Raw genomic sequence first — 14,779 nt, 5'->3', positions numbered from 1 at the left:
GGTGTCCGTGCGGCCTACAATATGTGGGCCGCACTAAAAGGACATTAAAGAAGAGAGTGGGGGAGCATATTAATAATATAGCTAGGGGATTTGGGGGGCATAGTGTCTCTAAACATTTCTTGGAAAAACATAATAGGGATCCGGGCCTTCTAAAATTCTGTGGAGTACAAAAACTCACTACCAAGTGGAGGGGCTGCCATAAAATTAGAGAGATCTCAAAATTTGAAACCAGATGGATTTATGACTTAAAAACCCTAACACCTGGTGGTTTGAACGTGGAACTTGACATAAATTGTTTCATATCAGATGACTGAAAACATCACTAGGGATGGGGGTAGTAGAAACATGGTGTATTAGTAAATCTTGGTGTAATGTTAGTGTTATGGGGAGTGTGTGATGTCTGACTACATAGCTTGGAGACCATAGGTAAGGCCTCTAAGCTGTGTCTGACCACATAGTTTGGAGACCATAAGTAGGGTGTCATTTATATATATATTTTTAAGAAATTGATGTGCCATTGGGCATTTATGTGTTGGTGTTATGGTTATTTTGGGTGGGAACTTAGATGATCAATGGTATACAAATATTATGAAAGTGTTAACTGTGGTGGCTGACTTCATGAGCTGCTATATATATCTGTATTGGAACAGAATTTCCATATTTGTAGGTGGTTCTTTTCTACACATTTTTTTCCCCCTTCTTTGTCCCTGTGTCACCTTGGGGCATAGTGGATCCCAGGTTGGCACTCTTTATATATATTGTGACGTATGTATTACCTGTAGTGATAGGATTCCCACCGCTGGGTGGGCAGAAAGTTAAGATAAGTATTAATCTAATTTAATTTTAATTTAATATTTTTATTTTTTTATTATTCATGTTTAAAATTCGTAATAGGCAGTTTTATTCAGACCCGGAGCCATGAATAGTTTATACTGATTTATTCCAACTGTATGGGCACATACGGTAAATTGGGACATTCTTGTCCCTGTAGTCCGTTTTTCACATATTAAGATGGCCGCGCCACACTCCTGAGGCATTTGGGTAATGTAGTCCCTACAAAATGGGCATTTAGGCTATGTATAGGCTGGCGCTGGGGTCCCAATAGGAACAGATTATTCGAAAGGGGAATGACTATTTAGATTAGCTGCCTGGATGAGTGGCAGCGGCAGCGGCGAATGAATACAGCTTAAACAGCCGATCATGTGAGTTAATGGTAAACTGAACATGTGACAGACGGGGAGGATACTTATAGCGTCTCCCAGCTCTGATAGGCCAAGCCCCTGATGAGTCGATTGGACGAAACTAGTAGGGCGTGGCCGAAGGAGCTGTTGAGACGCTGGAGGACTTTATGATACTGATTTTATATGCGCATTTTATCTACTTAAATGTAAGTGCACTACTTTTTATGAAGCAAACAATAAAACGGAATTACGCTATGGTCGACTGTGTTTGAGTCCTAGGAGATATACCTGCCAGGAAATTGGATTTGAGCTGTTATAACACGCTGCATTGCTGGTCTGTTGCGGGTCGGCCCGTGCATCTGGTGAGCGCTTGGTGTGTCTGTGTGGTGGAGGCACGCTGGGTGACACTATTGGCGTAATGTTGCACTGGGTGGAATACTGACCAGATGATATTACACTATTGTTGCTGTGTTTTATATCTTTTATTTATGGTGGAACCCTGACACACTTTGGAGAGTGGAGGAAGAAAAGTTTGCTGGCAAGGCCAAAAGCGCTTTCTGCTGATCTGAGAGGATTGGCTTATTTTCTGGTGAGCGTATAGTGTTACCACTTTGTGGATTGATGCAAGGCTGTGGACATTACGCATACAAGTGGGGTTATACTGGAGAAACCAACTGTATTTGTTATTACGGACATTATTTTATGCTCAAAAGGCGGACGTTTATTTAAAGTGTTAGTCATTAGCAATGCATGTATAAGAAATATCTGTTGAGCGCTCTGTCTTTTCTACATTTGTGATTCAGATTAGCTTGTTTATAGAACAAATATAGCTTTGAATTACAGAGCCATTTACTGAGTACAACTTGTTTAGGTTTTTGCTAGTCCTTATCTCAAAGTATATAAGCCATGGCAGTAAAGAAACAAGGCTTTGTCTAAATTACATCTTTCTAAGGACTTAGGGGGACTGGGACTGCCACATTTTAGGGACTATAATATTGCTAGAGGAAGAGATAGAGAAGTGCAACCATGATCACCGCTGGAATTATTGCTTGTGAAGAGTGTTAAGAATATCGTGCCAAGACTTGCGCAGCATGGCATTTTTAAAAGCATCATTCTAGATTAGAGGGTGGTGAGGAAAAAAGCTACGCATACCTTGTCTGGTTTCAAAGTACATGCCATTATTGGGAAACCCACAATTTATGCCAAGTTGCCATCAAAAAGTTTTGCTTAGTGAGATATGGATGGTGAGGCGAAGTTGGGAAATGTTTATGATATGGGACAAGGGAGATGGCTTACATTTGAGGAAGGTCGAGCAAAATGTGGTTTGCAGGGAAGAGAGTTTTTACACATCCCCAGTTGAAGTCCCTATGTAAAGCCTTTGGCACATGACATTAAGAGTATATTGCACCACCTACAGCACTTGATTATCTTACTGATCTGTGCTGGAATCCCAGAACTCTATCTGAATTATATAAGGGCTTGAGAGCACACAGTCAAACCTGGTGGGTAAGGCATGGGTGAAAGATTTGGGGGATGACACTATAGGTCTGAAAATCATTAAAGGCTATAATATATTGAGACAAGTGAAGTGAAAGATGGAGGACCTCCCATCTGCTGTTGGTTTACAAGGCAAAGTATGCCTTTAATATTATGCACAGAGTGCCGCCCCTACATTATAGACCTTTTTGTCCAAAATGTGGGTTGCCAGAGGCAAATCTTTTACATTACATTTGGATGTGCCCACCCATCTCTGTCTTTTGGGAAAACGTTATGCAATATGCCAATGGAATCTGTGCTAAGTCTATACATTTGAACAGAGTGGTATTTATTTCACTACAATGATGCAGGTCTTGATATCAGATCTGACTTCATATAATTCTGGCTGTGGCAAGGAAAATCATCTTGACTAAGTGGTTGGACGTATCCTTACCTACAGTGAATATGGTCAATGTGGAGCTTACACATATCTTCACCACGGAAAAAATAAACACCCTGCAAGCCCAAGAAAAAAGAACTAAAACATTCTTTGCAGTATGGAGACCTTATGTACAGCACCACATGACCAGTCAGGAATGGAGACTGCTAATGGGCAATTTCAGACTAACCACTTGGTACTTTATTGAAGACTTACCATAAGTGGCACATTGTGTAACATGCAGACTTTGCCCTAATAGACAGTCTGGCCAACGGTAACAATGCAGAGAGATGCATGAAGGGGAGGGAGAGGGTGAGGGATGTTTTAATTGTGTTGCTATGGGGGGGAGGGGATTTTACTGTTAAAACAATACTTAGGTGTGGCTTGTGCATTTTCCTTTTTATGCTATACGATTATATGACTTCTACTGCTCAGGAATATCAATAAAACATTAAAAAAAAAAAAAAAAAAGGGCAAGGCTTGAGAATAACTAGCAAACTGTTACACCAACACACTACTTTCTGTCTACTGTGGATGGAACTAAGTGTAGTGCCAGCTTGTGGCCAAAAAGTAAAATACATGCAAATACACTTTTATATTCAAAATTTTAATAAATATTTATTATTTTTTAACCCCCTCCACCCCTACCCCATACAGTGGGATGCGAACGTATGGGCAACCTTGTGAATTATCATGATTTTCCTGTATAAATCGTTGGTTGTTACAACAAAAAATATCAGTTAAATATATCATATAGGAGACACATACAGTGATATTTGAGTGAAAAGACGTTTATTGGATTGACAGAAAGTGTGCAATAATTGTTTACATAAAATTAGGCAAGTGCATACATTTGGGAACTAATTATTGGAACTCAAATTGGCTTTGTAAGCTCAGTGACCCCTGACCTACATACACAGGTGAATCCAATTATGAGAAACAGTATTTAAGGGGGTCAATTGAAAGTTTCCCTCCTCTTTTAATGTATTCTGAAGAGTAGCAACATGGGGGTCTCAAAACAACTCTCAAATGACCTAAAGACAAAGATTGTTCACCATCCTGGTTTAGGGGAAGGATACAGAAAGCTGTCTCGGAGATTTCAGCTGTCTGTTTCCACAGTTAGGAACATATTGAGAAAATGGAAGACTACAGGCTCAGTTCAAGTTAAGGCTCAAAATGGCAGACCAAGAAAAACCTTGGATAAACAGAAGCGACGAATGGTGATAACAGTCAGAGTCAACCCACAGACCAGCATCATATAGGAGACACATACATCATCTTGCTGCAGATGACAAGACAAATAACATTTATATCGCACTTTTCTCCTGGCGGACTCAAAGCGCCAGAACTGCAGCCACAAGGACGCGCTCTATAGGCAGTAGCAGTGTTAGGGAGACTTGCCTAAGGTCTCCCTACTGCATAGGTGCGGGCTTACTGAACAGGCAGAGCCGAGATTCTAACCCTGGTCTCCTGTGTCAGAGGCAGAGCCCTTAACCATTAAACCATCCAGTCACTGTGGAGTCATTGTGCATCGTTCAACCAGTTGGCACACTTTACACAAGGAGATGCTGTATGCGAGAGTAATGCGAAGGAAGCCTTTTCTCCGCCCACAGCACAAACAGCCACCCAATAGGAACAACCTCATCTTGCTGCAGAAGACAAGACAAATAACATTTATATTGTGCTTTTCTCCTGGCAGACTCAAAGCGCCAGAGCTGCAGCCACTAGGACACGCTCTAAAGGCAATAGCAGTGTTAGGGAGACTTGCGGACTGATGAAACTAAAATTTAGTTATTTGGGAATAACAAGGGGTGTTATGCATGGAGGAAAAATAACACAGCATTCCAAGAAAAACCCCTGCTACCTACAGTAAAATATGGTGGTTATTCCATCATGCTGTGGGGCTGTGTGGCCAGTGCAGGGACTGGGAATCTTGTCAAAGTTGAGGGACACATGGATTCCACTCAGTATCAGCAGATTCTAGAGACCAATGTCTAGGAATCAGTGACAAAGCTGAAGCTGTAAAAACAAGGCACACCAAGAGCCCCAATAGTGTAATATGTACTGGTAAATGGTTACTAGATAGAGTAAATATTAATACTCACAAACCAGGGTTACCATTAGGCAACCACTGTAAAGGCAGGTGGGGAGATTTTCCTGACCCCATTCAGGAATAAGAAGTCGCTCTCTGTAGATGAGAAAAAAGGGGTTCAACCCTTCACCCAGGGTGGACTCAATATTATGCAGGAGAACAGAGGCGCCAAAAGGATAAAAGGAAGCTAAATGCGCTTAAAAACCAAATTCTTGGTAAATAGAGGAGGTAGTGGTGGACTTACCTCCTCCAAGTAGACACACAACGACTGTAGTAAAGACAGTCAATATATTTTATTTATGAACTCCAAATATGCAACGCGTTTCGCAGGTTTGATCCCGCTTCATCAGGCAATAACAATGGAGCAATAGCTGTAAACAGAGATAATTAGCTCATAACCCATGTGTAGTCATATAGTCATTAAATTGTATAAAAATAAAATATATATAAAAACTTATAACTATAAGTAAATATCAAACAGAGGTGAAATAGGTATTAAAAAGTGGGGGGTAATAGGGATAAAAACAGTGGAAAAGGTAATTGTGAGCAGTGATGAGCAAAACTGTTAATATTCTTTTCGCATAAAATCTTGCAAAAATAATGTTTAATTCAAGTTTCAAGTAAACAATTTTGGGAAAAAAATTCCTGTTAACTTTCGGGGTTTTTGCATACATTGCACATTACCACAAAAAAAAAAAACACTGATCTTTAGGGCTAGAATAAAAATTATTATTTTAGACGTTTTGCACTAAAATATAGTTTTATATGTTTTCACAATAAAATATTGTGTAAAACAAAAGAATGTAGAAAGTCCAAGATAAACCTTAAATCAAAAACCGAATTCTCACTGCAAAAAATTCACAAGCAATGGAAAAAAAATGAAGGTATTATAAGGAAAGGAAAGCTAGGACTTACCATATGTGGTCAGTAGAAGAGCCAGGCACCTCTGTGAGGGCTCTCTTTCAGGAGTGCTCATTTATACTACTTTGGGGGTTGATTGACCAATCACAGTGCTTGGTAAATGTGCTGAGTCATTCTGCACATGTGCAGATGCAAGTGGCAGTTGCTGGTGCCATTTTGGAATAGGGCAAGAGTAAGGGCAAGTTCATTTTAGTAATGCAGTGCCATCTAGGGGTGGATTGTGATATATGCATATAGGTGATTGTATGAAAAAATGCATAGCAGAGCATAACAATTACATATTACTTGAACAGATAAAATAAGTACCTGAAAGACAGGTAAAAATGATGAGATACATGTACAATAATAAGATAATTAAAGAATATTAACGCATACTATAAAAATATATATAAAAACATCTAAAAATGATATAAAAAACCATATTGTTGTCTATCTATCCATAGGTTTTCACAGTTCTTGAACAATCAATACATTGCCACAGAACTTGCCACTGTGATTGGTCAATCAAACCCCAAAGTAGTATAAATGAGCACTCCTGGAAGAGAGCCCTCACAGAGGTGCCTGGCTCTTCTACTGACCACATATGGTAAGTCCCAGCTTTCCTTTCCTTATGATACCCTTTTTTTTTCTCCATTGCTTGTGAATTTTTTGCATTGAGAATTCGGTTTTTGATTCAAGGTTTATCTTGAACTTTTTACATTCTTTGCTTTTAGCGCAAAAATACACGAGATCAATATTTTATTGTGAAAATATATAAAACTATATTTTAGTGCAAAACGGCTAAAACAATAATTTTTATTCTAGCCCTAAAGATCGGTGTTTTTTTCGTGGAAATGTGCAATGTACGCAAAAACCGCGCAAGTTAACAGGACATTTTTTCCCAAAATTGTTTACTTGAAATTTGAATTAAACATTATTTTTGCAAGATTTTATGCGAAAAGAATATTAACAGTTTTGCTCACCACTGCTCACAATTACCTTTTCCACTGTCTTTATTCCTATCACCCCCACTTTTTAATACCCATTTCACCTCTGTTTGATATTTATTTATAGTTATAAGTTTTTATATATATTTTATTTTTATACAATTTAAAGGGACTCCAAGCAGTGCAGAAACTATGGAAAGATGCGTATCATTTTAAAGCTCTCTTTCTCCTCTTTCCAATGATATATAAACCGCAGCCCTACGCCTTTTAGTTTTCGCGATTTTCGCGATTGAAATTGCCATGGCCGCGATTTCAATCGCGAAAATAGAGAAAACTAAAAGGCGTAGGGCGACGATTTAGGGGTCGTCAGAAAGAGGAGAAAGAGAGCTTTAAAATGATATCCATCTTTCCATAGTTACATTGTATTACACAGGGCGATTTTTTCCTAAAGTCAGCAGCTCCATTCTGCTGAATGGAGCTGCTGACACTGGGGAAAGTGTTGTCCTGTGTAATACAATGTAACTATGGAAAGATGGATATCATTTTAAAGCTCTCTTTCTCCTCTTTCTGGCGACACCTAAATCGTCGCCCTACGCCTTTTAGTTTTCTCTATTTTTGCGATTGAAATTACGGCCGCGGCAATTTCAATAGCGAAAATCGCGAAAACGAAAAGGCGTAGGGCTGCGATTTATATATCATTGGAAAGAGGAGAAACAGAGCTTTAAAATGATAGGCATCTTTCCATAGTTTCTGCACTGCTCGGAGTCCCTTTAATGACTGTATGACTACACATGGGTTATGAGCCAATTATCTCTGTTTACAGCTATTGCTCCGTTGTTATTGCCTGATGAAGCAGGATCAAACCTGCGAAATGCGTTGCATATTTGGAGTTCATAAATAAAATATATTGATTGTCTTTACTACAGTCGTTGTGTGTCTACTTGGAGGAGGTAAGTCCACCACTACCTCCTCTATTTACCAAGATTTTGGATTTTAAGCTCATTTAGCTTCCTTTTATCCTTTTGGCGCCTCTGTTCTCCTGCATAAAGCTGAAGCTGTGCTGGTGCTGGATCTTTTAACAAGACAAGGACCCTAAACACTGCTCAAAATCCACTAAGGCATTAATTCAGCAGAACAAATACAACATTCTGGAATGGCCATCGTAACCTGAATGAACTAGAGATGTTTTGTAAAGAGTAATAGTCCAAAATACCTTCAACCAGAATCCAGACTCTCATTGGAACCTACAGGAAGTGTTCAGAGGCTGTAATTTCTGCAAAAGAAAGATTTATATTTCTTTATGCACCTGCCTAATTTTGTTTAAACAGTTATTGCACACTTTCTGTAAATCCAATAAACTTCATTTCACTTCTCAAATATCACTGTGTGTGTCTCCTATACAATATATTTAACTGACATTTTTTATCGTAACAACCAATGATTTATACAGGAAAATCATGACGATTAACAAGGTTGCCCAAACTTCCGCACCCCACTGTAGCTAACAAAATAAAACACTTGTAAAAAAAATTACATCATTTGAAAAGAAAATACTACATAAATAGTTACCTTAGGGACTTTTTTAGTATGTATGTCATGAAGGTATATTACTATTGCTTTTGTAAATAAAGGTTTGTAATTATTTTTATAGTATAAAAAAAAACACTAAACAGAAAATAAAATCACCTTTATTTCCAAATAAAATGTTATCGACATACCGTATATACTCTAGTATAAGCCGAGATTTTGGGTCCAACAAAGTAGACCAAAGGTGGGGGTCTCGGCTTATCCTCTAGTCACTACCCCTCAAGTGCATATCATCTATGTCCCCTTAGTGCCCCGAGTGCCTCCTTTTTCCCCGCATGTGTCCCCGGCTGATTCTGATACAATGTATGTGAATGGCGAGTGCCGCATTAATCTGTGTCCCCCGTCATGTGTTCCGACTGATTCTGGTACAATGTATATGCACACCACGTGCATCTGTGTATTCCCCTGAGTCACTCCTCCAAGCCAGAGCGAAGCGGTGTGTTCTTACCAGTGCAATCGTTATGTGGTCCCTTGCAGCGTTCACTCCTTGGACCACGCTGGATGTAGGAGTCAGAGCACTAAGAGGCATAGATTATAGCCAAAGAGATCAACGGTGGTCTCATACATTATATCTAGAACATTATTTCACATGTTTTTGGTGGGGAACACAGGAGGGGGACAAGGCACTTTGGCTTCAGTGAATGCTATGCACGAATCACTGAGGTCTGTAGGGGGTGAGAAACTCATGTAAGAGGGGGGGGGGGGGGGAGGAAGACTCAGGGGAATGCAAATATGCATGTGGCGCACACACACATTGTATCAAAATTAGCCGGAACACATGGCGAGGGACACAAATGCACGCATCGCTCGGCGCTCACATATGTTGCATCAGAATCAGCTTGAATACGTGGCAGGAGACGAGGAGGCACTCAGAGCGCTAAGAGGCATAGATTATAGCCAAAGAGATCAGCGGTTGTCTCATACATTATATCTAGAACATTATTCCACATGTTTTTGGTGGGGGACACAGGATGGGGACAAGGCACTTTGGCTTCAGTGAATGCTCTGCACGAATCACTGAGGTCTGTAGGGGGTGAGAAACTCGTGTAAAGGAGGGGGGGGGGGTCAGGCAAAGATTAGCTCCACTATATACTAACCTGGTATTCAGCCAGTCAGAGATGGTGGTAATATTACAAAGGTATAGCAAATAATGTGCTAAGAAGAGAATTTGGGCACCAGCAGCCTGCTGGTATTATTGCTGTTTGCTAACTTTATGTTGCTATGGTTGTGGCCAGTTGTGGTTGCAAGTGGTGTGGTTGTGGCATTTCCTGTCCCTGGTTTATACTCAGGACAATCAATTTTTCCAGTTGTTTAAGGTAAAAGTTTGGGGGTCGGCGTATACTCGGGTCGGCTTATACTGGAGTATATACAGGTACATTGTACTAGGGACACAATTTAAAAGTTGTGATAACCGGGACAAATGGGAAAATAAAATGTGTGTTATATCTACAATGTTACATTGTAGATTATTTATTTTTAAACTCCAATGACTAAAAGCTGAGAGATGATGAATTTTTGCAATTTTCTTCTTCTTCTTCCTTGTAAAATGCATATAAAATAAAATAATTCTTAGCAAAGAGTACTGCCCAAAGAAAGCCTAGTTTGTCCCGAAAAAAAAAAAAAATTATATAGATCATTTCAGTGTGATAAGTAGTGATAAAGTTATTGGTGAATGAATGGGAGGTGTGTGATGTGAAAATTACTCTGGTCTTGAAAAGGAAAAAAAACAGTGGTAGGGAAGTGGTTAAAAAGCATTTTATATGTCAATCAGAGGGGTATGGGGCTCCAATTTTTGCATAAAGTTCATAAAAATAACACTCCACAGGTTGAATCCAATGCAGAGAAACAGGAGTTAGATCTCAATCCTCAGACTTTAGGAAGTCCCAGGTTGCCCACCTCCAACTCGTGCATCTTCACTACTGTCTCCAGGTTCCAACCCGGACCACCCGTATAACGGTCCCAATGTGTCTACAGGCCCTAGGGGGTCTTGGAATCCGGTGAGTCTCACACAAAAGGGTGTGGTGGAGGTCCTTAGTATCAGTAAAGATCATATTGATGTCCCACCTGAAGTCTGAGGATTAAGATCTAGCTCCTGTTTCTCTGCATTGGATTCAACCTGTGGAGTGTCATTTATTATGAACTTCATGTGGAGTGCTTTTTGTATGAACTTTATGCAATAATTGGAGCATCATTCCTCTCTGATTGACATATATATATACTGAATTGAGAGAAGGTGAACCTAATGTTATATCTGCTTGTAGCCTATTGGCCCTGGAACACATGCGCATTTGTGTTGAGTGGTTTTAAAAAGCATTTTATAAACAAGTTTGAAAATATCACCTAGGAGAAAACTCAAGAGAAAAAGTTTATTGCATATGAGCCATGGTCTGCTATTTGACTCTGAAATACTTTATTTTACAGAAGAATTCAAAGTCAACCTAATGATGCAACTGTGCAGACTAAAGCTGTGCTGCCATATTTTTTTTTAAAGATAAGAGTCTTTCTCCTGGTATCCATACCAAATAAGCCAAACTTGTTCAGTGTTTATCTAACTATACTGTGCTGAAATTTCTGACCTCTCTGGTGAACTTGCTGGGACTTCCTGGGAAGATTGGCAACACTCATTAATTTTTTTCACTTGTGAATAATCATTCTCACTGTAAAATGATGTTTGAAAATAGCCTTCTCTGAGATCATTACTAATGTCTTCCTTCCTTGGCATTGTTTAACAGACTAGAAGGCTCAAGACCAGCATACTGCCAAACTGTTTGTTTTTATAGTGGTGGTCATGCACCCTGAGGATCAGTCAATTGGGTGCAAATGATTAGCAACACCTGGCTGTTATACTCTTAGTTCCTATTGGGTGTTATGTTATGGGTGCAGGGTGTAACGTGTTATGTATTTTTGCTCATCTGAGGTTGTACTGTATTTAAAGGATATTCAAGGTGAAGACTTTTGTACATATACAGGCTCCAGGCATACATGGACATTGGTCCTCATGCAAAACCTTAGGATTGACATATGCTGTATTTTATAATTTCTCATAACTGTATATTAATTAAACTAAATGGTCTGCTTTTTGAGACATAACATAACTAACATGAGACATTGGGAACAAGCATCTGAGGAAGCACCATTAGGTGCGGAACATGTCAGGCCACAACCTGATTTCAACATTCCTGTTTATGCTTGATACATTAATCTTAACCTGTTTTTAGACAGCTTGTCTCTGTACTTTTTAAGTCAAAATATATGCATGTACACTTGTACTGTGATTTGGTTAAACACGGTAGGTCTCTGTGCAATTATCTGTTTGATGAATTAATCCCTTCAGAGGGCTGGGTTGGAACTTTAAGTCAGTTATTTACATCTATTTTAACCATCCATGCATTCATACTTCAAGCACAGCAAGACCTTCCTAGTGTTGTTCTCCATTTCTTGATAAGTGTTTACATACGGTAATTATTTTGTCAATGAATGTCAGTGTACCATTTGGTCTTAGATAATACAATTTAACCTTAGTTTCACTTAATAAGTCTGTTCCATATGCATTATAATTTAAATGGTAAACATGCAATGTACATGTAATGCATTTACATGACCATTGTAATCACTACAATCACTTCTTGACATTGTGTTAATATGTTCCGTTTCCAATCTGCTGTACTGTATACCACAAGTGGTGAAGACAAGAAAGCTTGCAATAATTCAACAAATAAGAAAAGTAAATATTACAAAAGGAAGGTGGGTTTATAAGGATATCTGCTGAATACCTAATTGGTATCATGTTAACATGGAATGAAATGAATCTCTGATGATGCAATTTGGTTTTTCATACTCATAAGAGGAGGCTGCAGTTCTCAGCAGTACAACATCTTTCAATGAGCATACCTGAATATACCTTTCAATGAAATACCATATTGTGTTGTGATGCTGCAGTTTTAGTGCTAAACTGTTTTTTTTTTTGTATTTTTTAATGTCAATTATTGTGAGAGAACGCGGAAAAGCCGCCGCGTGTGCTACTGAGGAGGCGGCTGATTCCGCGTCCAATGCGGTGGTTTGCATGCGGAAGCGTGTGTCTGGTAGCAGGGCAGAACGTGGAAAAGCCACCGCATGCAACAACAGTAAGGCGGCTGGTTCCGCATCCAGCGCGGCGGTTTGCACGCGGCAGCGTGTGTCTGGTGTGGCTGAGTCTGTTAGTGCACACAGGCTTAGGCCTCATTCACACTTGCGTGTTGCCTTGCAAACGGACCGGATCCTGATCGGATCCTGATCGGATCAGGACCTGATCCTGATCGGAACCGTACGGTTCCGATCATGATCCGATCAGGATCCGGTCCGTTTGCATCAGGCATGCATTAGGCTGCCATCAGGATCCGTGGGCAAAAAATAGCGAAATTAAATAAAAAAATGTTGGGGTCTGCAGAAGGTGCATCTGGTGCACCTGTAGAATCAGGTTCCTCCGCTGTAGGCCTCACCTCCACCTCCGACATTCTGCCAAAACAGCTCCAGCACGTCTGTCACTGCTGCTCCACTCCAGACATGCTTGGCCCATGTGTCCCCATCCGAAATGGCCGCTTGGATACGCATAGGAAGTGGGGTAGAACGTCAGGTTTTTGTAGGCAGTGTGTTCTGTGCCTTCCGTTTCCCATTGGTTTCTGTGTTCCGGATGGTGCTGTCAGGCTCCGGTCAGGATGCGTGGGCCGGAGATCCGGACCCAAAAAATAGCGCATGTTGGAAAAGAGTCCGGATCCGATCCGGCTCCGGTACGTACGGAACGGACGCGTGTGAACGTCCGCATAGACATTACATTGCTATGCGGAACGTACGTTCCGTTTGTACAGTATGCGTTCCGGATCCGATCCGGAAAATCCTGATAGCGAACGCTAATGTGAACCGGGCCTTAGGAATACGCGCGCGCGGAGAGGCAGAATTCTTATACTGGACAGAGAGAGTCAGCTGATCACGCTGATCAGCTGACTCCAGAGCAGGATACTATTTGTTGATATTAGGGGTGGTGCTGGAGAGCACTACTCCATATATAGTTACTGCTGGCCAGTTGCAAGTTGTCTGCCGTTGCGAACACTACGTGGAAGCACTCAGACCTTAGTCAGATCCAACAGTGTGTTTGAACCAGGTGGACCTGGGAATTCACACTGAGCCAGATTACTTGAACTGTTATTCTGTTTATGCTTAAGCTAGTTCCAGGGTGTAGAGACCAAGGACCTCACACCCAGACTAGGGAACTGTATTATCATTTGTGTTATGCTCCAGACTAGTTCCAGGGTGCTGAGACCACGGACCTCGCACTCAGACTAGGGAACTGTATTATCATTTGTGTTATACTCCAGACTAGTTCCAGGGTGCTAAGACCACAGACCTCGCACCCAGACTAGGGAACTGTATTATCATTTGTGTTATACATCAGACTAGTTCCAGGGTGCTGAGACCACGGACCTCGCACCCAAGACTAGGGAACTTGTGCGATCATTTTGTTATACATCAGACTAGTTCCAGGGTGGAGAGACCACAGACCTCACACCCAGACTAGGCATTATTTGATATCTGTTATGACTTATTGCTTTCTTGACTACTCCTCTGTCCTCTGATTCGGTACCTCGCATATCTGATATTCCGTTGCCAGACCCTGCTTGCCTTGGATACCGAATCAGCCTTCTGTCTTTGTACTTTATCTGTTCGTGTGTTACCGACCAGGCGTGTCCGACCTCGAGAGCTATCTCTCCCCTTAAGAGATGGTCTCCAGATCGGATAGATGACATCCACCTTCGGGTGTCACTCACTCTCTGGCCCTTCCTGTCTCCAGCCTGACTCCACCCCTTAGAGAGTCTCGGGCTGCTGGAAGGTTCCTGTGCTCTCAGAGCAGTGTTCCTTTACTGCCTAATATCACCTGCCCAGCAGGTGCATTACTCAAAGTACTACTGTTACACCAAACACTTACATACCCATAGGTGTCCAGAGGTTAGTAATATATCTGTATTATCGGTGATTCTGCAGATCATCAATAATCAGGTATATATCTGCATTCTTGGTGATACTGCAGATCACCAATAATCAGATTCTCTCTGCGTGCTGACACCAATCGTTACAATTATCAACAAAAATTAGTTGATTAGAAACTTGGGTGACAGAGGCACCG

The 14,779-nt window shown here is 40.7% G+C and overlaps 1 protein-coding gene across 1 annotated transcript in view; it reads right to left on the bottom strand.

Annotated features, from left to right (window-relative positions):
- The window catches only part of PCYT1B (phosphate cytidylyltransferase 1B, choline), a 155,056-nt gene that overhangs the window by 109,182 nt on the left and 31,095 nt on the right, over positions 1–14,779 (bottom strand). The window contains exon 2 of the mRNA XM_068269961.1: positions 8,249–8,308. The gene's annotated coding sequence lies outside the window, so the exon portion shown is untranslated. The remainder of the gene's footprint in view (positions 1–8,248; positions 8,309–14,779) is intronic.

Source organism: Hyperolius riggenbachi, chromosome 2 (assembly GCF_040937935.1).
Source record: "Hyperolius riggenbachi isolate aHypRig1 chromosome 2, aHypRig1.pri, whole genome shotgun sequence".
In the NCBI taxonomy this organism is placed as follows: Eukaryota; Metazoa; Chordata; class Amphibia; order Anura; family Hyperoliidae; genus Hyperolius; species Hyperolius riggenbachi.
This window is presented reverse-complemented; position numbering and strand designations above follow the sequence as displayed.